This window comes from Mirounga angustirostris, unplaced genomic scaffold (genome assembly GCF_029215605.1).
Source record: "Mirounga angustirostris isolate CCGP_5_RB_7025 unplaced genomic scaffold, mMirAng1.0.hap1 SCAF_11, whole genome shotgun sequence".
In the NCBI taxonomy this organism is placed as follows: domain Eukaryota; kingdom Metazoa; phylum Chordata; class Mammalia; order Carnivora; family Phocidae; genus Mirounga; species Mirounga angustirostris.
The window spans coordinates 59,625,410-59,648,566 of NW_026991719.1; the positions used below are offsets into that span (position 1 = coordinate 59,625,410).

The 23,157-nt window shown below is 37.1% G+C and overlaps 1 long non-coding RNA gene across 6 annotated transcripts in view; it reads right to left on the reverse strand.

The window, feature by feature from the left end:
- Positions 1 to 5,590: 5,590 nt before the first annotated feature.
- Positions 5,591 to 23,157, reverse strand: part of LOC123847837 (uncharacterized) — a 41,328-nt gene continuing 23,761 nt past the window's right edge. For 2 of the 6 annotated variants that reach the window (XR_010406155.1, XR_006791607.3), the window contains exons 3-6: positions 14,681 to 14,893; positions 14,180 to 14,430; positions 13,640 to 13,769; positions 5,591 to 12,532 (exon numbers count right to left, since the gene is read on the reverse strand). This is a non-coding gene — a long non-coding RNA (uncharacterized LOC123847837). Of the gene's footprint in view, positions 12,533 to 13,639; positions 13,770 to 14,179; positions 14,431 to 14,680; positions 14,894 to 19,430; positions 19,485 to 23,157 lie in introns of all 6 variants that reach the window. The other 4 variants (XR_010406157.1, XR_010406154.1, XR_010406156.1 and 1 more) reach the window with 4 other exon arrangements.

Consider the following 23,157-nt stretch of genomic DNA (forward strand, 5'->3'; position numbering starts at 1 on the left):
AGCTGTAAGATCATGGGCAAACTGTGGTTTCTCGAAGGCTTTTTGGCCCATTCTTTGGAAAATCCTTGCTATGTCTTTCAACCCCCAATCCCAATAAGAATTCACTTATAATGAGTCTGGGTGAATTATCAAAAAGTGGTCATACCCACTTCAACCATATAGTTAAATTATTATTATATCTAGCATTTGTTTGCTTACTACATGACACTGTTGTACTTACATGCATTTCCAAATTTAAAACTGACATTCTATGAGATAGGTACTGTCATCATCTCAATATTATTAATGAGGAAACAAAAGCAGAGATTTAATGACATAGTATGTTGCAAAAGCAAAATGTAAACTCAGGCAATGATTCCCAAGAATGCTGTACAATTACTATAATCCAGCCTTTGGGTAATCTGTAAGACTTTCTCCATGAACATAATGACATGAAGTACTCTGCTGAAGGTTAGTTATAATTAGGGAGAGCGATTCCCAACTATAAGCTATTCATAATCCAAACTCTTCTCATAAAAATGTTTCCTCTCTCATAAGAGAGGCTATATGGAATATATAGTGAGAAAAGGACTAATTTAGACATCAAGCGATCTTAGATCTGGGTTCACCTCAGCTATGTTTATATTGTGACATTGAGCAAGTCATGTTCTCTGGACTTCAGGTGCCTCATTTTTATTATGTGCATTTATATATACAATTCTAATTACTCTGAGAATTACATGGCTAACACCCTCCTGCACAAAATCCAATGGAATCTAATTGGAGTGAGGGAATAAAACCACACTATGAAGATGAGTCTATCTGCAGTCATAAAAGAGCAGTTTCTTAACCTCCAGCATTATCACCAAATGTCCCATGGGAATGGGAGGGCACAGTAGCTCACCATCATAAATGGATTCCACATCTCTTCCTCTATTCTCAAAACATAGATGGCATTCCAGGGATATTTTTAGAATCATTGACTGTTAAAAAAATTCTGAAAGGGAAAGGGGATGGGATTTATTCTAAGTCTGGGGAGATCTAATTGTTTTTTGTATATTAAAAAGTGAGGCCTTCAAAACCCATCCTACCTTTAACATTCCTCTTCCATTTATTTTTCTTCCAGAGAAATAAGGTTTTTTCATTCTATCTGCAAATTCTGCTTCCTCACCACTGAGTTCCCCACAGAAATGACAGTTCTAATTTAGTTAGCTATCTGCAAGTCTGCTCAGTCCAACTTCTTTCCTACCCTACGCTATATTCCCCTATTCCTTTACCTTTCCTTATGTATTCAAGTGATGAGAACTTTCATCACTCTAGCACTCTATAGAAGTTATGATTTTGATCCAGAGTACACATGGAAAAGAAATCAGAGTGGGTAAATGGAGCATCACCATTAGGAATGCTGGTCCTGGGAGAAAGACTGTGGCAAACCCAAGAACTGATGGCAGTAAAAAAACTTTAAAAATTACCTTTATTACTAAAAGGCTACCTACGGAATGGGAGAAGATATTTGCAAATGTCTTGTCAGATAAAAGACTAGTATCCAAAATCTATAAAGAACTTACCAAACTCAACACCCAAAAAATAAAACAAACAAAAAACAGTCAAGAAACAGGCAGAAAACTTTCAAATCTCCAAAGAAGACATACAGATGGCCAACAGACACATGAAAAAATGCTCAACATCACTCATCATCAGGGAAATACAAATCAAAACCACCATAAGATACCACCTCCCACCAGTCAGCATGGCTAAAATTAAAAACTCAAGAAACAACAGATGTTGGTGAGGGTGCGGAGAAAGGGGAACCCTCTTACACTACTGGTGGGAATGCAAACTGGTGCAGCCACTCTGGACAACAGTATGGAGGTTCCTCAAAAAGTTAAGGAAACAGTCAACAAAACAAAGAGGCCACCCACAGAATGGGAGAAGATATTTGCAAATGACACTACAGATAAAGGGCTGGTATCCAAGTTCTCAAACTCAACACCCAAAAAACAGTTAATCAAGTCAAAAAGTGGGCAGAAGATATGAAAAGACACTTCTCTGAAGAAGACATACAAATGGCTAACAGACACATGAAAAAGTATTCATCATCATTAGCCATCAGGGAAATCCAAATCAAAACCACATTGAGGTACCCTTACACCAGTTAGAATGACAAAAATGGACAAGGCAAGAAACAACAAATGTTGGAGAGGTTGTGGAGAAAGGGGAACCCTCTTACACTGTTGGTGGGAATGCAAGTTGGTACAGCCACTTTGGAAAACAGTGTGGAGGTTCCTCAAAATTTTAAAAATAGAGCTACCCTATGACCCAGCGATTGCACTCCTGGGTATTTACCCCAAAGACACAGATGTAGTGAAAAGAAGGGCCATATGCACCCCAATGTTCATAGCAGCAATGTCCACAATAGCCAAACTGTGGAAAGAGCCAAAATGCCCTTCAACAGATGAATGGATAAAGAAGATGTGGTCCATATATACAATGGAATATTAGCCATCAGAAAGGATGAATACCCAACTTTTACATCAACATGGATGGGACTGGAGATTATGCTAAGTGAACTAAGTCAAGCAGAGAAAGTCATTATCATATGGTTTCACTTATTTGTGGAACATAAGGAATAACATGGAGGACATTAGGAGAAGGAAGGGAAAAATGGGGGGTGGGAATTGGAGGGAGAGATGAACCATGAGAGACTATGGACTCTGAGAAACAGGGTTTTAGAGGGGAGGGGGGAGGGGGGATTGGTTAGCCCGGTGATGGGTATTAAGGAGGGCACGTACTGCATGGAGCACTGAGTGTTATACAAAAACAATGGATCGTGGATCACCCCATCAAAAACCAATGGTATATTGTATGGTGACTAACATAACATAATAAAATTTTTAAAAATAAATAAATAAATAAAGTTTTTTTAAAAAGTTAAAAATAGAACTACCCTATGACCCAGCAATTGTACTGCTAGGTATTTATCCAAAGGACACAGTGATTCAAAGGGGCACATTCACCCCAATGTTTATAGCAGCAATGTCCACAATAGCCAAAATATGGAAAGAGCCCAGATGTCCATAGACAGATGAATGGATAACATGTATATGTATATATATGTATACACACACATACACAATGGACTATTACTCAGCCATCAAAAAGAATTAAATTTTGCCATTTGCAACAATGTGGATGGAACTGGAGGGTATTATGTTGAGTGAAATAAGTCAATCAGAGAAAGACAATTAACTATATGGTTTCACTCGTGTAATTTAAGAAACAAAACAGATGAAAATAGGGGAAGAAAAGGAAAAATAAGATGAAAACAGGGGGAAGCATATCATAAGAGACTACAGGAAACAAACTGAGGGTTTCTGGAGGGGAGGTGGTGGGTAGGGGGATGGGGTAATTGGGTGATGGGCATTAAGGAGGGCAATGAAGTAACGAGCACTGGGTGTTGTATGCAACTGATGAATCACTAAATTTTACCCCAGAAATTAATAATACAATGTATGTTAGTTAAATTGAATTTAAATAAATTTTTTAAAATTACCTTTATCCAAGACATGGAAGCAACCTAAGTACCCATCAATAGACAAATGGTTAAGGAAGATGTGGCATTATGTATACAATGGAATATTGTGCAGCAATAAAAATGATGAGATCTTGCTATTTATGACAACATGGATGGACCTAGAGGGTATTATGCAAGTGAAATAAGTCAAACTAAGACAAATACCATTTGAATTCAGTCATGTGGAATCTAAAAAAAAAAAAAAAAGAATAAACAAGCAGAACCAGACCTATAGAGAACAAACTGATGGTGGCCATAGGGTGGGGGGAAGGAGGATGGGCAAAATAGGTTAAAGGAAATGGGAGATACAGGTTTCATTATGGAATGAGTATATCAGAGGAGTAGAGAAGTTAATAATATTGTTATAGCATTGTATGGTGATAGATGGTAGCTACACTTGTGGTGAGCATAACATAATGTATAGAGGTTGAATCACTATGTTGTACACCTGAAACTAATATTAACATTGTGGGTCAACTATATTCATATTATTTTTTTTTAAAGATCACCTTTATTAAGTCAAGGGAAGCAATATAGTTAAGAGATTAAAGGTATGGGACCTGTTCATAGGTTTCCCCATTTACCATTTAACTGTCATGATGCTCCATCATTTGGCATAATTCCTAAGAATGGTCTCAAGTTCCTTCAATTGGTATTCCTGGCCCCCTTCATCTTTTTTTTTTAAGTATGGTGACTAACATAATAAAATAAAATTAAAAAAAAATAAGTTTGCACCGTTAACTATCAATTTTTATGCCTAATCATTGTGAACAGAATGGCTGGCTCAATTTTAGACCCAAGTTAAATTATAAAATTTTCAATTTGAAATGGTAGAAGGTTGGCGATGTCTACTAGTCCCAGTAACATTATCTGAGGAAATAATCCCAGAAATAACTGAGGAAAACGTCTCATAACCAAGGGTAATAAAAGAGTAACTGGACAGGAGGCACAAGTTAATCTGTGGGTGTGACTTTGGCCTAGAACAAAACATGACTAGGAGCACAGTGATCACCTCATCCTTATCCCATAGAAAATACAAAAACTGGAAAATACTACCATATGCTTTGACATTTTCTAAATATTCCTGCTGCCCCTTTAAAACTGCCATATCCGACCTTTCCTCATTAAGCAGAAGACATGGTGCTTTTCACTTCCTCTCCATAAGAGGACTGTAACAGAATTTTGAGCACTGATGGTATCACAAACCCAGGAGTAAGCAGAGCAAAATGACAAGGAGACTGGTAAGTCAGCCCATGAGGGAATCAGAGCTGCCAATGGAGTCAGAGTCTCATTAGACAGCCAAAAATAACCTCAGCGAGAACTCTTTCCTAACCTCTCCACTTTTCCCCCACCAACTTATCTCTGTCCCACACACCTAGCCTTGCAGGGAAATGAAAACAAACAGCAAGGACTACCTAGGTCCATTCCCTTTCAGAAGCAACACACCATGATATGGGTCAATTTTATCACCTGACACCCTACTCATTTATAACATGGTTATTATAATGAGTTCTCCAGGCATCAGTATTATAAGCACATGTACTTAAGTCACTTACCCCATAATGACTTAAGACTTTCTTCAAAAACAATATGTCACTTTGTCAAAAAGGAGTATAAACTCTTGCCTATAAGCACTATAAGGAGTCATATGCCTATGAAGTCACCAATCTAATATTTGGGTATTTGGCCATTCAGAATTCTAGGAACACCAAAGATCCATTCCCCTAGTCAGGATTCTTTAATTATAGTCATTTCCTGCCTGAAAATATCTTACTTCCCACATCCTTCAAAGTTTCATTATGCCTTACTCCTCTACCACCCCCATACCTCAATAGTTTTTTGCTTCTTTTTTTCTATTGGGTTTGTACTTCTCAGTATCCCTGACCAAAACAACTGAAGGAATAAAGAAATGAGACCTCAAACCATTTATCCATGGTGGGTGATTAAGGTAGTTAAAAAAAAAAAAGAGAGAGAGGGAGAGATTACTAGTGTACCTAGGAACACTGAGGTAGAACTTATCACATCAAAATACAAAACTTTCAAAACAGTACATTTTATTTGACATTAGACAACATTCCCCAATTTCTCTCAGTTGTGACATGTAGATGGCTTTAGATTGTTTTTGTGGTCACCCATGCTGAGCAAGATTTTTCAATCTTCAAAACACTCAAAGCTAAAAAATTCTGCATTTCACATCAGTTCACAAGTCCAAGTGTATCTTCCCATTTATCGGAGCATTTGACAGAGATTCCTTTTTAGGTAGAAAGGTAGAGACGAAGCCATTTTCTTTAAAAACGGATTTGTCCACAATTTCATTTATGCCATAAAAATCAGATGACAGCATGTTCTTATTCTTATCAGTAGCAGTAGTCTTAAGATGCCAGAAACTGTGAAAGGAAGGCTTTTAGTTACTTTCTCCTTTCCAATTTCCAGTAATGTAATCCCCGACCCCAACCTGAAAATAAGAGTGTTACAGAATCTAGCTGATACCACATATTAAAAGCCAAACATTAGTATTTAGTTGATAAACATTTAGTCCAAAATTGTTTCTCAAAAACTACTGTGTCTTCATCTCAACAATGGCCAGTTATTGGAATTGCATTAAACTAAAAAAAGCAATCCCCTAGTTTGATTTGGAGGTAGTAATGCTCTTAAAACCAATCCAAAACACAAGCAGGCTGCCCTTAAAACTGGTTTGACCTTCTCTTTCACTCTTCCTCCTAATCCCACCCTCTGTGAGTGATTTAAAAATAGAAAAGGTCAAAGCCCAGTTGGGCGCTAGATTGAGGATTTTTTTATTGTTTACCTCCAATTTTTGCCAATTACTTCCAATTTCTATTATTTTATAATTTTAAATATGGTAAAATTAAGCTATTTTTATTCACTGACATAATTCCACTATAAGAGATCCTTTCTTGAACATGTTTTGATGGTGAGATTTCTAAAGATTAAGTTGCAAAGCTGTTGCAAAAGAGAAATCATGTCTCTCCCATTATGTTATGTACCATCTGAAGATTGTTCTTAAAAGAGATTTAGGCAGTGTATATTTGTCAGAATGTAAAATGTAAAGAATTAAAAGCAAATAAAACTGATAAATGTGTTTCAAAACCAACTGTGGCTTGGGTATGTTTCCCCAAGGCTGGTACCAATGAGACTGGGGTTTGGGAATTGGTTGTTTCTCATCCCTCCTTCTGCCTAGCAGTGGTCACAGCCATTTTTTCTGAGGAATGGGCCAAGAAAAATAAAGTAATTCTACTATAAGGAAAGTTCCTCACACTTAAAGAGCTAGCTCAATAGAAAACCCTGCTTACTGTAGTGGCCAGAGTGGTAGAAGAAATACAGAACAGGAATTAAAACCTACAACATTATTAAGGGACTAAGCCATGCCCCTAATTAGAAAACAGACCAAAAGGAAAGTTTTAAAAGTTCTATAGGAAAGCATTCATTTCTTCGTGTCTCTGAGGAGAACTGGGAACATAGCAAAAAACCTTATACATAATAGGCACTCAAACATACTTGTAGAATGCAGAAATGAACAGTAACCTCTTATATCCTAGTCTCCAAGCTAATAAAAAATCAGTTTCTTTCAGTCATGATCTTTTTTGTTTTCTGTCTAGCAACAGAATACCTTTAAATAGACACTTCCATTTAAGGAAGAATTTCATTCCATTTTCTGTGTTGTTTTGTTTTATTGCATCTCCAAGATAAACTAAGTGCATTTTATACCAGATCTGTTCCAATTTAACATCACCTTCAGTATTAGTATGAATTAATAGAAAGCCCTCTCTTATTCCCACTTTACAAAACATGCCAAAGAGAAGGTGGTCACTTGTTCTTAGTGTCTTAATATCCTAGAAGCTCAATAACATTTATTCAAGTAATAAAAGAACTGCAGTCTCTTATTAAATTTGTTCTTGTGTTTCCACCATAGACTATTGAGATTAAATTACATTTTGGTCTAGGACTTTTATTTCTTAATTCTCAGCATTTGAGAACAGTACTTTATTCAGGGTAAATAAATTTTTACAAAATATGGAAAATGTAGGGAAAAAATCTGCTCAAGTGGCTTCCTGGATCTAAGCCAGGTCAATGAGCAAATATTTTTAAAACCAGTTATTTCATCTTAATTCTCATCTTAAATCATTCATCTATAATAAAAACAGAGTATTAAAGTAACGAATAAAAGGACAAGTCCTAAGCGCCCTTGTATCAGTCTTCGGGCTTCAAACTAGATCAATGAGCAAGTGACATTGGGACTTTCTAGAACTAGAAATAATGTCTTCATTTAATATTAAAAGAACCATGCCTTATTTTTCTATTTTTTTTAATCTCCAAGGCATGTCAATGTGCATTTTCTGGACCAGACCCACTTAACTAATTTTTCTAGCATAATACGTTCCGGAGAACAGGCACTCAAATATTTGCTCAAAACTCAGTATTTTCTTATCTTCATCCATAATCTGTATTCTAATGCCCTTTAGACTTGGCCCATTTCACTTCTCTTAGGACCTAGAACGATGTCTTTCATCTCAAATGAATCTAAAAACAAAGCCATTTGCTTTTTACTCCTGAGTCATTTATTTTTACTCCTTTAATGACTCAAGCCAGACCAGGGTGGACTGAATTCACTTCCACCTTCAGCATTCAGCATTTTAAAGACTGAGAGAACTGTAACACCTTGCTTTTTAAAAATATTTCCCATCTCTTCAGCCAGGTCAGGGAGCAAGTACACCTCTGATTCAGATTTTATCTTTCCACAGAGGTCAGCATTTAGCATACTGCCTGGCACAATTCCATTTTCCCCATGTTTTTATTAAATAAGCTTTGCAGTGCTTAAGTAACTTTTAGTCTGGATCTCCCACCTATTTGCTTATTTCCTCCAATGAACACCCCATAAGGATAAAATCATTTTCGTATCGTAGGGCATGGACAGTTCTGAGCCTCATAGAAAGTAACCAGTAATCATTCATTAAGCCAAATTATTTCCTTATATCTGTATAGAACAGTAGGCTCTGTAAATTTGCACACCTCTGATAACGAATTTTTGCATCCCCACTTGCTATCTCTGGGGATAAAAGTAAATAATCAATGTTCACTCAGCAGATATTGTTTTGGCAGTATAAGACTTATAAATTGATTTTATACATTATCTGCTGCTACCCAGGACACAATAAAGATGGTCTAATTTCACATCGCCAATGACTTATGAGATTGGCACATAATAGACAATTATTATCCAGTTTTATATTTATCAGATATTTAATCCTTTATATATTACATTCAGAGTGTTCAAGAGGTAATTTTTCCTCAAAAATTTTTCAACTTTTTTCATAGTATAATGACGACTGCAATATAATTTTATAAGCCTAGTACTCAGCACCAAATTAGAAAATAAGTAGTTAAACTTACAAGGTGCTTTAGAGTTTCCAAAATACTACACATGTATTGCCTTATTCTCAGCTGTAAGCACAATGAAATGATAAGTCTATCTCTTTAGTGCCTCTAATAGTGAGTTTACCTAGTGAGCAACTGATGATATTCATTCATTCAACAAGTATTTAAACCCTCAGTTTGTATAACTGTTTATACTACCTTCATCATAGTCAAGCACACAATGAGAATTTTGTACAGAAAATGCCTATCTCACAGAAAGTTTTATTCACACAGAAAATAGATAATGTCCTATATTTATAGAGCACTTTAGAAAGTGCAAGGGCAATCTCAATCATTACATTTTCCCGTCACCTGGGAAAACATACTGATCATTTAATTTGACATGACCAGTAAAGTCTTGATTAAAACAAGCAATATCTAATTCCTTATATCTAAATAGTCTAGGACATAAACCTCCCTCTTATTACATGGGAGCATTATTTTAGATTTCACAGTACCCGAACAGTACCGGGCCCATAAAAGGCAATTAATATTCATCCATTCATAAACATGTAACCCACTGGCTTTTATATAGTGCTTTAGTATATAAAGCACGTTAACATGCACCTCATACTCTGAAATTTTTAATTCCATAATGAGAACACTTCTTTTCCCTTTGACATCTGTAGCACCTACCATGGTATGCGGCACATTTTAAGGGCTCACAATAGTTTAATACCCTGTGCTTGCAGTATATTTTATGGTTTCAAAGCAGTTTCCATGTGTTTGCTTCTCTGCTACCTGGAATACTGTATTTTTACCTAAAAATTACCAGAGCAGCAGAAACACGATAGCCAAAAATATAGGAGTTATTCATTTTTCAAACAATTCCTAGTATCTGCATAGTATTATATACTTTTGACAAAGTACTTTATTCAGGCTTCTTTTAGAATATAGATACTATGTAATCAATATTCATTCATCAACTCTGAAACTCATAAATCTTTAAGTGCTTTATAGTTTACAAAGCACATTCACATATTTTTCTTCAAGTTACCTGGATGTGATCATAAATAAATATTGCATCCTTAGTACACAGGGACAGGCATACAGAAATATTATTATTCAGCACATAGTCCCTGGTATTTACATCAGGGGTGATAAAAACTATGGCCCCCAGACTAAATCTACTTGGTTCACCAGCTAAGAATAGTTTTTCCTTTTTAAAGGGTTGTAAAGGAAAAAAATGTGTCAGAGACCATATGGCCCACAAAACCTAAAATATTTACCATCTGACCCTTTATGGAAAGTGCGTGATGACTCCTGATTTACATAATGCTTCACAACTGACAGTGCACTTTAAATGTTAGCTGTGCATGGCTGCCAATATACTATTAATGAGAATGCCTTGTTTTTTCTGTGCTTTACAGTGCTTTCACGTATATTCTCAGTTATTTAAATTATCTGCCCTCGTGGTAAGGGGGGAAAAATCAAGGAAAGGATTAAACCTGCTAATATTCCCAAGTTCTCTCACCTTTAAGCCTAGAGGTGGGTGTTAAACCCAGGAGCAATGCTAGCACAATCTACCAAATTATTAGGCCACTACTATAAGCAGGGAGTTCAAACTGTCTCTTTGGAGCCTCACCCCATCCCAGGCCCAATCATTCATTTTGTAACCATTACTAGGAATCCCAAACCCCAAGAATCCTGCTCACCCAAGCTCAAAGAAGAAAGGTGTTGCAGGCTGGTGCTTCTCAACAGGATGGCATATCTGGGTATTTCTTGTCTAATTCTTCTCATTGGCCTGGAACATCTCTTCACATTTCCTCTAGATAGCCTGGCACTTTTTTTCCCCCAACAGCCTGACGCTTGCCTTTGCTCATCAGGCTAGAGCTTCTAAGGAAAAGGGAGGACTGAAATACAATGTTACCTATATGTGTCTCTCAAGGAGCAGAGGTGAAGAGAAATGGAAATTTAAAAAATAAACAATAAATGGCTCAAAACTGTGATAAAATTTGGCTTAAGACTGGCCCACGCATAATATTGCCAATCTAAAGATACGTTTCCTAAGGTAATAGCAACATCAAAAAGGGCTCCTCAAAAGAAGTGGGCTTAAATGAAAACATAAGAACTGGAAAGGGAGAACTGAAAATGTCAAGGGGTAGGGTGGGTAGCAATAGAAAGAAGCTGGGGTTTAGTGTTTTCATCTTGGGATTTCCTTTAGTCTTGGGGCTTCTATTCTTCCCAGATGCTGTGTCATGGGCTTCCAGCTTCCCACCTAATTTAGCCTTGAGACATCTTTCTCTCTTCGGCCTTCTGTCCATTTAGACAGGCAGGAGTCCTGGGTCTTTTTGTGTGTCTGGGGCCTTCCATCCTGGATCTTAGGTTTTTATCTCAAGTCTTAGACCTTGTGTCTTAGGTCTCAAGCCTTCCATGGGTCCCCACACTTAGGCCTACAGTCTCCCACTCTGGGTCTTTGGACTTCTAACTCAAGATTTGAACTTTCCATCCAACTCAGTCAGGTCTTCTCTCCAACAAGAGCCACCTTTTTACATCATAGCTGTCAGGGCTTTGTTGATCTCAAGTCTGAGGATTCCATCTATCTTGAAACACAGGTTTTCCATGTTTGTCCTCAGGTCTCAAGTCTCAAACCATTGGGCCTTCTATCCATTCTGGGTCTTCCACCTTCTGTCTATCATAGGTCTTAGATCATCTCACAAGGTGTCCTGGCATAACGAACAGCTCTGCATGATTTTGATAGCTGGCACTCTGCACCTATTGGGAAGGGGTTAGGAAACCCCTTTGTTACAAACACACACACATGACCACACAGATGCACAAAAATATGCAAGGAGAGAGGACTGCATAAAGTCAAAGGGGGGGAACACAGACACATACAGAGACTGAAATACTCAAAGGTAAGCAGAAGGGGAAAAGCAGAGAAGAAACAAGAGAACAGAGATGAATGCTGAAATGGTAAATCACAAAGAACAGAGATGAATGCTGAAATAGTAAATCACAAAGAACAGAGATGAATGCTGAAATAGTAAATCACAAAGAACAGAGATGAATGCTGAAATGGAAAATCACAAAGAACAAAGAGACACTTAGCAGGGGAAAAAAAGACAGAAAATGGCCAAGAGAGGCAGAACAAATATATAGAAAAGAGAAATGTGAGATAATGAGTAGAAAAAGCAGAAGGGAAGCCAGAATGAGAAAAAGGTGAAACGTCAAACCAACAACAAGGGGAAGGGAAGACGAACAATCAAGAGTTCACAACAGTAAAAGAAGAGAGGTATAGGCAGAACAAGAAATGAACAAAAAGCACACAGCATGTGACTCAGAGACAAAAAGGGAAGAACAGTGAAAGAAGAGCCAGTTCTAGGAGAGTAAAGAGAATCAGTAACAACAACAACAACAACAACAAAACTAGAGAGAGACATCTAAGACAAGGCACAGACCACTCTTAGGAACAAAAAACAAAATGAGACAAAGATACAGAGAAGAAACTAGCAAGAGAATCATGGGATGGCTAAGACACACTTTAGACAGAGAAAGAAAACCAAAGAGATTCAAGAAAGAAATAGACAAGCAAAGACATACACACTTATGAGTGAAAGAGATAAGCAAAGGCAGACATTCAGAGGAAGAGGATAAGTAAAGACAAGATACAGTACGGGGCACAAAAGGCATATGAGAAGCATCACAAAAAGAAGACAACAAAAGAAAAACAAAAAGTACATTAATAGTTACAATTAGCTATTATTAGTACCAATACTACTTATATTACTAACAATAATAATTATAATAACAACCACCAACTTAGATGTTTCCTATTTATAAACTTTTACCTTACAAATTTCTTACATAGAACCAAAATATGCCAACTCTGCCTGCCATTAGATGGTATTTGTGGTCACTTGTATTGTGCCAAATGAACTTATAAAACTTCTTGGGTTACCTTTTACTTACCATGGGCCAAACACTGTACTGAACACTTTACATACATGATTTCACTTAACTGTCACCTACAAGTCTAACCAAAAACTCTAAATTAACAAAGGCCATACACCTAATGAGTGGCAGAAGATTTAAACACAGAATGTATACTTTTAATATTCTGCTTCAACTGTTTACAAGGATTTCCAAAAGAGCCAAACAAGATGCCACACATGCATGAATATTATAATAAAGGGCCCTTAGAGAGCATCTAGTCAATCACCTCACTTTATATCTTCGTTTTTCTCCATCCTTTAAAAAACTAACTTCATTTTCACATGCTTCACAACTATAATGGCAGCTTCATGGACTGGGCTTCCTTTAACACTAAATCTTAACTGCAGATAGTTTCTTTCACAAGAGGAGGTGAGAAAGAGCCACTCTTTCAGGAAAAACAAAAAACAAAAAAAAACCCTCTTTTTGTTTTAGGCTTCCACAGTTTAGGCCTCTAAGAGTGGCAAAGCATTTATGCAGTGAAGACAAAGAAGAGACAAGGTGAGACTCAATTACTCAGACACAACTGGTACGCAGACTGTAATATCTTTGAATTGCTTCAGTGAACCCAGTTGGTAATACAGGTTACTGGTTATCCTCACATCTCACCTTGGGCACCCCCTCCATGTTAGACCATCATGCCTCATCCCATACAAACCTACAACAAACAGCTATGAGCTCTAAAGTGAACCTCACAGGATTACAACACCAACAACTTACTTCATTCTGCTGTTCTAAAATGGTAGCATGCCAGGCATGTTGATCTTCCTTTGGTATGTTCCACTTTCTTGCACTCTGCACTGCTTTTGGGAGACAGTGATTTGGCAGATAAGAAGGGAACAATCAGGAGCTATAAAAAATGAGAGGGAAACCATGTAAATGCCATATAAAAGTATTCACTGAGTACTGTGCAAGAGTTATGGGAAGATTCAAATTAATGAGCTATAGAAAACTATCTCTACAAAGCTTAGAAACATAAAGTTGAAGCCTTTAAGTCCTTAGATAAAACGAATACAAGTTCTTTGTTCAAAAAAACAGGAAACTATGGTAATCACAGGAAAATGTCTTGCCTAATAACACTTAGTGAGTCACTGGAAACACCATCAATCACAGTCTTAGTCTTTTGGTTGAATAATCTGTACAAAATCTGTATAATTAGGGTTTACTACTTACTGAATGGTTACCTCCATCTCCCAACCTGCACCCCCCAATCAGCTTCTCTTATCACCAACACAGAGTATGCAAGGTTCTGGTTCTTACCTGACAACAGAAACTTTGTGCCATTTCTGGTCAGGTTCCATTAATCAGCAAGTATACAATTCCTATTTATCTTCTCAAACAGCTTGTTTTGTGTTTTATCCCAAAGACATCCTAAGCCATCTTGAAGTATGTAAATGATTGTCAAAATTCCCCAACAGGGCCTCAAGAAAGACTCTGGGGACCAGAGGGTCCAAAATGGTAATCTGCCCATGATCAAGGTCACAGATGTGGCACTTGTTGCCCATGTTCTCCTAAAAGAAAGAATAATTTAGCTGTAAGTTTCTACCACACACTAGTCCCACCCTAAATATCCTAACTCACGCAGCCTGCTACTCTCTTCACATCATTTTCACCCATTTCACACACAGTTAGTTAGGAAGCTATTTTTACCAAACCAGACACAGTCGATAATGATGGAAACAATCTCAGTGGAAAGCTATGTGCAGCATAAAACAAGGTCAGAATTAATAGCTATTAGTTATGCTTTTAGAGACAACTTACCCACCTCTGATGGGTGGTGGTTGTTTTGAGACTTCATCTTCCTCCCTGGGCCCAGGGAAGAATCTTGGTAGAACCTCCTGGCCTAGGGTTGTTGCCCAGTGGTAGTGAGCTTTTCCCCTGGAGGATCCTCATGCCCCATCTCCACCTAGGGATCGTCAAAGGGAACGGGTCACTAACACTATAGAGCAACAAGCCTATTCTTCTGAGGAAGATCTGGAGAAGAGATCAAAGAAAAGTAAGTTACTGAAATGCAGAACACTGGGAAAGTCTGCCCCAATTAGCAACTAGTAGTTAAATTAAACAATGTCTACCCTTTGCTTCAGATGGATTGAGGGGTGAAGATTTAGTGCTCTATATCCTCGCTACGAGCCTAGCAACACATAAATTCTTCTGTTTATTCCAGCTCCATTCCTTGCACCTCCCCTCATCTCCAGGAGCAATTTAGAGCTGATTACCAAAATTCCCATACTGTACTGTCTCCACTGATGAGCATTTCCCTAGAGGGTATTATTAATACCCTGGTATTCTCATCATAAAATAGTGGAGTTCAAGAAATTAAGGAGTTGAAAATAGTAGAAATAAAGTTTTCTCAACCAAGTGAGCCAATCAAGTCACTTAGAAAAGCTCCCATGTGATCTGACCCTATGGGTTAAGAATTCTTCTTCACATTGCCTCAGGCTTCTTTTATAAAGCAGTATTTTAAGAACTGAGTGATCTACCTCAATCAGAGGGCCTCTCATTCTATTTTATTTTTATAGCATTCCCCTCTTTTAAAACTTGCATGTCAAGCAGTAAGTTGCTGGAGCATTGCCAAGGTAAACAAAACTGTTTTCTACTCAATCCACATGGTACATTTCTTGAACTCTTATGTAAATGGGGCACCACCAGAGTCCCAGGATATTCAGAGAAGTCAAGAATGGTTACAGGCATATAAAACACCAGTTATTATAACAGTTAAGCAAATCTATGCAAAAGGAAAAAAGATACAGAAAGCTAGGAAACCAATAAATAGCTTACACAGACCCTTGGGTCTTTGTTTTTCCACCTTTCAACAATTTTATGATTCTTCAAATTAAAAAACCCTCAAGTTTTGTTTTTGTTTTGTTTTTTTGAAAGTGAGCAAGGAGGGAGGTTGGGGGGGCGGGAAGGGACAGAGGGAGAGGAGAGAGACAATCTTTAGCAAGCTCCATGCCCAGTGTGGAGCCCAACACAGGTTTCGATCATTCTCACAACCCTGAGATCATGATCTGAGCCAAAACCAAGAGTCGGAGGCTTAACCAACTGAGCCACCCAGGTACCCCAACCCTCAACTTTTTTTTTTTTTAAAGATTTTATTTATTTATTCATGAGAGATAGAGAGAGAGAGGCAGAGGGAGAAGCAGGCTCCCCACGGAGCAGGGAGCCTGATGCGGGACTCGATCCCAGGACCCTGGGATCATGACCTGAGCCGAAGGCAGACGCCCAACCGACTGAGCCACCCAGGCGTCCCCCCTCAACTTTTTAAAACAAGGAAATGACAGTGACAATAGAATTGGGCCTGCCAAATCGGGGCTTTGACACATATTGAGTTGGTACTTTGCATCAACAAATCCACAACACTTAACTACCAGTCTGCTAAAGGAAGGTGGAAATAATTTCAAGGGCTGCTAATCAGATATAGGTTTGTTTGGTCTTTCCTGCTAAGTAGCTTTGAGATGTGAATGGAAGTAATTTATTGTTTTGCATCTCTCATTCTTTGTTTATGAAATGGGGATCAAGTATGCTTGTCCTTACAGACCTCACTGGAGCCTAACTCAGAAGGATAAATGAAATGATAGGCCAAACTCATCTGTAATGTTAAAATATATATGTATATGCAAAAAAAAAAAAAAACCACTGTAGGAATTGATAAAAACTGGCTCATTTTCTGTTTTAAAAAGTAGAGCAGCAGGAAGTTAAAGTCTATAAAGCCAAAGACAGAATTCCCACAACGATGAGCTCCCCAAACTACCTTTTTTTCCCCAGGTGGCTTGATAGCCATCATTTTAAATATTATTTGGAGCTTATCCAGATTCTCAAAAAGAAAGATCTGCTGAATGTGAAGCTGCTTACACCTACTTGCAGTCCTCAGGCTTCACATGCTCTGAATGTCCTTGAGAAGAAAGACAGGGCTCAGGAGGATACCAGAACTGCTGAGAAACCCTCAAAAACAAACAAACAAACAAAAACTAGGACGCATTAACCTGAAGTATTAGATATAGGCATGTCCTGTCTCTCCTCTTTAGCCTATCTGGTCTCCCTAAGGTCTTATAAGAGCAAGGACTGGCAGTATCACAGAAGGATTAGGCAAGTGCAGAAAAATAAAAGAAAACCATGGGTCAAACTCATATTTTTATATGGGTTTATATACCCACCTTAAGGGCTAACCAAATTTGTGGCCTAAGGGTCATCCTTTTGCTGAAAATATAAGATACAAGGTAGCAGACCAACTGCTACGACTACCTTAAAGTACAACTGCCTTGATCTTTTTTACTAATTCACTAGTCACCTTTACAATAGGATAGGAGCTCACTGAAGCAGGTCTAAGCCAGGTTTGCAATCCTGAAAGCACTTTGTATGATGTGGAAAGCAGCAGGTATGGTTTCCAGATTCCTGATCAGGAATTCCCTTATTATAAGGACCTTTATATCAATATCAAACAAGTTCTAACAGTAGTGTATGAAAGGTCAGTTATTCAACTCTACTCTCTAGATAAGATGTCCAGTGAAACCAGTGTTCTATGATGTTCTCAATATGAGCAGAACAGGCTTCAAAATCTCTTGGCAACATCCTTCCCCATCTTTATCTTATTTAAGATTAGATAGTTTATCTCCAAATATGGACTTCCAAGTTAAACATGGCAGTTCATACATATTTATACATATTTATTCTGCTCCTTCCTGAAATCCCATTAATGACAGTAAATGGACACTCCATGTACAAGCAAATTTACCCAAAGAATTTTTAAATTAATGGATTGAAGTACAAATTCATTTATACACACCCTAGTTAAGATACCTAAAAGGAAATGACTATTCCAGTCTCCCCAGATCTTCTGAGCTGCTCTGAACCATATTTACTGAGTATGGCTGCTTTAGATCAAAGCCTTCTAGTTTTGTTTGTTGTTATAGTGATGAAATATTCAAGGAGATTCCCTCTCCCTTAAAGGGAAACTAAGGCCAGAGAAAGTGGTCACATTTTGGAACTGGTACAGAACCATATATTAGGGTTCCATATTCATTGACAAGAATTTTGAAATTCCTGATTTGTCATCTCATAGTTCAACAAAATGTCAAAATACTTTAGACATAAAAACCAAGTGGCATACCTGGCCATCTGGTTCAAGTACTCTAACACTAGCCAAGTCACAGAAGCATCACAGCTAAAAAGGGGTATTAATGATCATGTAATCAGACATTTTCATTCTTTACATAAAGAAACTGGAAGCCCTGAAGATGAGACTCCATCAGTGTTATACAACTAGTAAGTAGGTGGCCAAATGGTACTTAAATCCATGTCGTCTCTCAATTCAGGTCTTTTGCCTCTGGGATATGGGCAAGGACACTCAGGGGTATAGGAGGTTTCTATAAAATTTTTTAACATTTTTATATTTCACCATGAAAACAGTCTAGATCATCTAGATGACTACCTTATAATGGAGAATTCCAGTGCCAGATTGGTGGCAAGTGGTCCTATTTTTGTTGCCTAGAGCTTAAAGAACAGAAGAAACCAATATATAAATGAGGTTTGTGCCAAATGAAAAAAAAAATAGCATTGGTATGTGCTATAACAAGATCTTGCTGCAGCTTGAAAAGAATAATTTGGTTAAGGGCATTAACAAAGCACATGAAAGAGGAGACATGCCATGCTACAAAGAAGCAATGTGGTAATAGTACCATTTACCCATTTTAGTAGCCATTTATTTACTATTATTTTGCACATTTGCTGTTTTACAGTTGTACTATAGACCTAAGCAGAAAGACTTTCTTCTTATTTTGTTCATACCCTTAGCTTAAAAATTATTTCCATGGGGCGCCTGGGTGGCTCAGTTGGTTAAGCAACTGCCTTCGGTTCAGGTCATGATCCTGGAGTCCCGGGATCGAGTCCCGCATCGGGCTCCCTGCTCAGCGGGGAGTCTGCTTCTCCCTCTGACCCTCCCCCCTCTCATGCTCTCTATCTCATTCTCTCTCTCAAATAAATAAATAAAATCTTTAAAAAAAATTATTTCCATGAACTCAAAGGGACGTAAGAACTTTTTTAAGGAAAAGCTTAATCAAAATTACAAAAAAAAATGTTTACTCAAATTACAGCAAAATGGTAATTGTAGAATCTAAGAGAGGAACATGTTGGTGTTCACTGAACAAATTTTTCAACTTTTCTGAAGATGTTCATAATAAATTTTGGAGGGAAAAAAGGAAAACTTTGAGACAACAGCTCCCTACTGTCAAACTTGTTATACAGATTTCAGAAAGTATCTCAAATATTTGACATAAAATATTAAAATTATGCCCAATACAAATTTGTATTATTTTGTTACTACTCTATATGCAATACCTGTAACATTAATCAGAACACTTTAAAATTAGCATACATTAGCTTGAATAAAATCAAATAAAATTAAACTGTTGAAAATCTCAATTGGATTACATATTGCCAAGAAATAAGTCTACTCTTTGAGTGATATAGGTACTTTGGACAACCAGCTGGAGATCACTAAATGGATTCCCCCTACCTCACATAGGAACACGTCTTTCTCCTTCCTCCCACCTCCAGTGTTCTCAAGATACTGTAATTATCAGAAAAAAAAAAACTGAGAAAATAAATGCATAACCAAGGAACAGATTACCTAACTGTATCAGAGTAATTTAATCTGAAAGTGAGGTGCAAATTTGGAAATTGGGTAGATCTTAGTTCTTAAGAAAGGTTTGTTTCTGTAACCTATTATAAGTTTCAAAACTAAAAGAAACATCAGGAACTCTTAGTCATTTTTAGTTTCAGGAACTTTTAATCAACCTATAGCTAAACTCTCCCTAAACTCAACCACAGAGACAACTGTCAGTGTTCTCACCTACCCTAACATGAACATAAAAAAAATCTCCCAACCAAGCCAGGTTGTTGGGAGTGGGAAGTAACAGATAAGCAAAGGATACTATTAACAATTCCTGGGGTAATAGATCAGAGTTGGAAACATCTGTATAAACCCATGTTTAGCTTAAAATAGATACAGATTATTACATATACAAATATTAATAAATACATGCACGAGTTAATATGCATGTGTATACCTCCTCATTCTTATCAACTCAGGTGTTGAAGCAATGACACCCCAGTAGCAATGAGCACACATAACACTCACATCTTGATTTTTTTTTTTAGAAATGTGTTTCTTTTTTTTTAATTATGTTCAGTTAGCCACATAATTAGTTTTTGATGTAGTGTTCAATGATTCATTAGTTAAGTATAACACCCAGTACTCATCACATCTTGATTTCTAATACTGTTCTCTAATAAGAAGAATCAGGACTCCTTGAAGACATGGTAGATCCTAGGACTGGGATAAGAAAGATACAAATGAGCCCAGAGCATCTTGGTAATGCCACAAAGAAAGAAAGTGCTCAAACAAAAAAAAGAAACCCACAAGGGTGGGGTTATGTCCAACGAGCCAACTGAAAGAACTCCCAAAGGCCAAAACTAGAACAATCTGAACAAAAATAAGTAGTAATGAATTATTATCAGAATATAAATATTCATGAAACGATATTGATATAAATGAATTCTCAAATAAATACATAATTTAGGAAGACCAGACACATTTCCTGTGCAGAAGAAATCTAAATAACTTATGTAGACACTCAACCATCAAAGAGGTGGAGGATAACTTCCCATTCTTTAAGCACATCTGGCCTCCCTTCAAATACAGTATGGGAAGGGGAAAAAAATAATTTTAAATGTTAAGTGGAAGAACTTGGCAAACAGTACCTTAGCCAAGTAATAACAGTCAACATCAGTAGTGGTATGTCACGCTGATAGTACGTACTCGAGAAAGAAGAGTGGCAGTGTACTGCTATGATCTTCTTCCCAAAAACTCAAGCCCAGTCTAGTCATGAGAAGAATATCAGACAAATCCCAATAGAGGGACATGCTACAGAATACTTGACCATTAGTCCTCAAAGTTGTTAAGGCCATCAAAAACAAGGAAAGTCTGAGAAACTGTCATAACTAAGAGCCTAAGGAAGACATGACTACTAGCTGCAAGGTAGTATCCTGGATGGGATCCTGGAACATAAAAAGAGCATTACAGAAAAACTAAGGAAATGTAAATAAAGTATGGACCTTAGTTATTAATAATGTATCAATATTGGTTCACTAATTGTGACAGATGTATCATAGTACTATAAAATGTTAATAATAAGGTAAAATGGGTATGGGGTATATAGGAACTCTCTCTGTACTATCTTCAAAACCATTCTGTAATACTCTAAAATAAGTTTTTTTTTCTTTTAAATCTGCCAACTAGATGCTGAAGGCTTACAAATTGCAGGGGGTTTTGGGTTTTTTTTTGTTTTTGTTTTTGTTTTTCAAAAAAAAGTAAGCATATGGCCTTTCTCTTCACTACATCTGTGTCTCTGGGGTAAATACTGAGTACTGCAATTGCTGGGTCATAGAGTAGCTCTATTTTAATTTTTTGAGGAACCTCCACACTGTTTTCCAAAGTGGCTATACCATCTTGCATTCCCAACAGTCTAAGAGGGTTCCCCTTTCTCCACAACCTCTACAACATTTGTTCTTTCTTGCTTAGCAATGTCCACAATAGCCAAACTGTGGAAAGAGCCAAGATGCCCTTCAACAGACAAATGGATAAAGAAGATGTGGTTCATATATACAATGGAATATTACTCAGCCATCAGAAAGGATGAATACCCAACTTTCACATTAACATGGATGGGACTGGAGGAGATTATGCTAAGTGAAATAAGTCAAGTAGAGAAAGTCAATTATCATATAGTTTCACTAATTTGTGGAACATAAGGAATAGCATGGAGGACATGAGGAGAAAGAAGGGAAAAACAAAGGAGGGGGAATCGGAGGGGGAGACGAACCATGAGAGACTATGGACTCTGAGAAACAAACTGAGGGTTTTAGAGGGGAGGGGGGCGAGGGGGGCGAGGGGATGGGTTAGCATGGTGATGGGTATTAAGAAGGGCATGTATTGCATGGAGCACTGGGTGTTATACGCAAACAATGAATCATGGAACACTACATCAAAAACGAATGATGTACTGTATGGTGACTAACATAACATAATAAAATAAAATTTAAAAAAAAAGCAAGCAAAATGGAACCTGAGAACTGGTAATTCTGTTTTCCAGATTTTGCTACAGTACGTAACATCATTGTTGGCAAATCTGGCCTAAAGACTTGCTTTTTCTTTTCTGTTTATAGGGATTTAATTGTAGTCAGTTTTTAAGTTGAAACATATGAGGCCCAAATATCAAGAATCCATAATATCAAAAAGTTATTAAAATTAGCAACTTGAACTCTTGTTCTTGTTCATCACAGACCATATGGAAGGACCTACTCAATACATTTTATAAAATGAAGGTAGCAGTTATAGCAGTTTTCAGTCAAGGGAGACATGTAAGGCCAGAAAACTCTAATGATCATAAGAGTAACTGCATATCGATTATATTATACAGCAGCAAGCATACTAACAAACATAAAATACAGTATGCCAAAGTTTTCAAAGCTATTGATTAAAGTCACCTAGATATTTTATAATTAGATCCAGTAATGTAAAAATACAGTATGCCAAAAGTTTTCAGAGCTATGGATAAGGTAACTTAGACATCTTATAATGAAACCCCGTAATGTACACTGATCTCCCAGCCATATCCCTATTTTGAAACTGTTACAAGCATTCAATTACATATTTTATGCAATAAGAAGGTACTGGGTCTATTGTATAGCTTCTAATATTTCTAGGGAAACTAGAAGAATAGCATTCCAGTTGGTCAAACAAAATAATTCTTTAAGTCTATCCATCATCTAAGAAATCTAGCATGAGTAAAATTTAAATTTTCCTTCAATCTCTCACCCTAACATGAAGAAATCAAAAGCTCATTTCCAACATAGTCATCAAAATAGTAAAGGAAAGAGTTCTTTATCAAACTCATTTGTATAGGGTGCACACGGAGCCTAATATTCAATGTCTCAGTGCTCTAATTTGGAGAGGTCAAGGAAAATCAAGTAAAGCCTAAATCACCAATAAAAATAGGCAACTCAATGCCATCAATACAATGATATGTAACTGTGCAGAGCCACTGAAGTTTAACTTGTTAAATTCAGTGGATCAGCTAAGTCTCAAATACTTGACATCCAACTTGAGTTGGACTTTGAGGGACACCAGTGTTAAGTGCTATTTGTCTATAGCCAAAACTATCGTGAGAAAATTGAGTTTT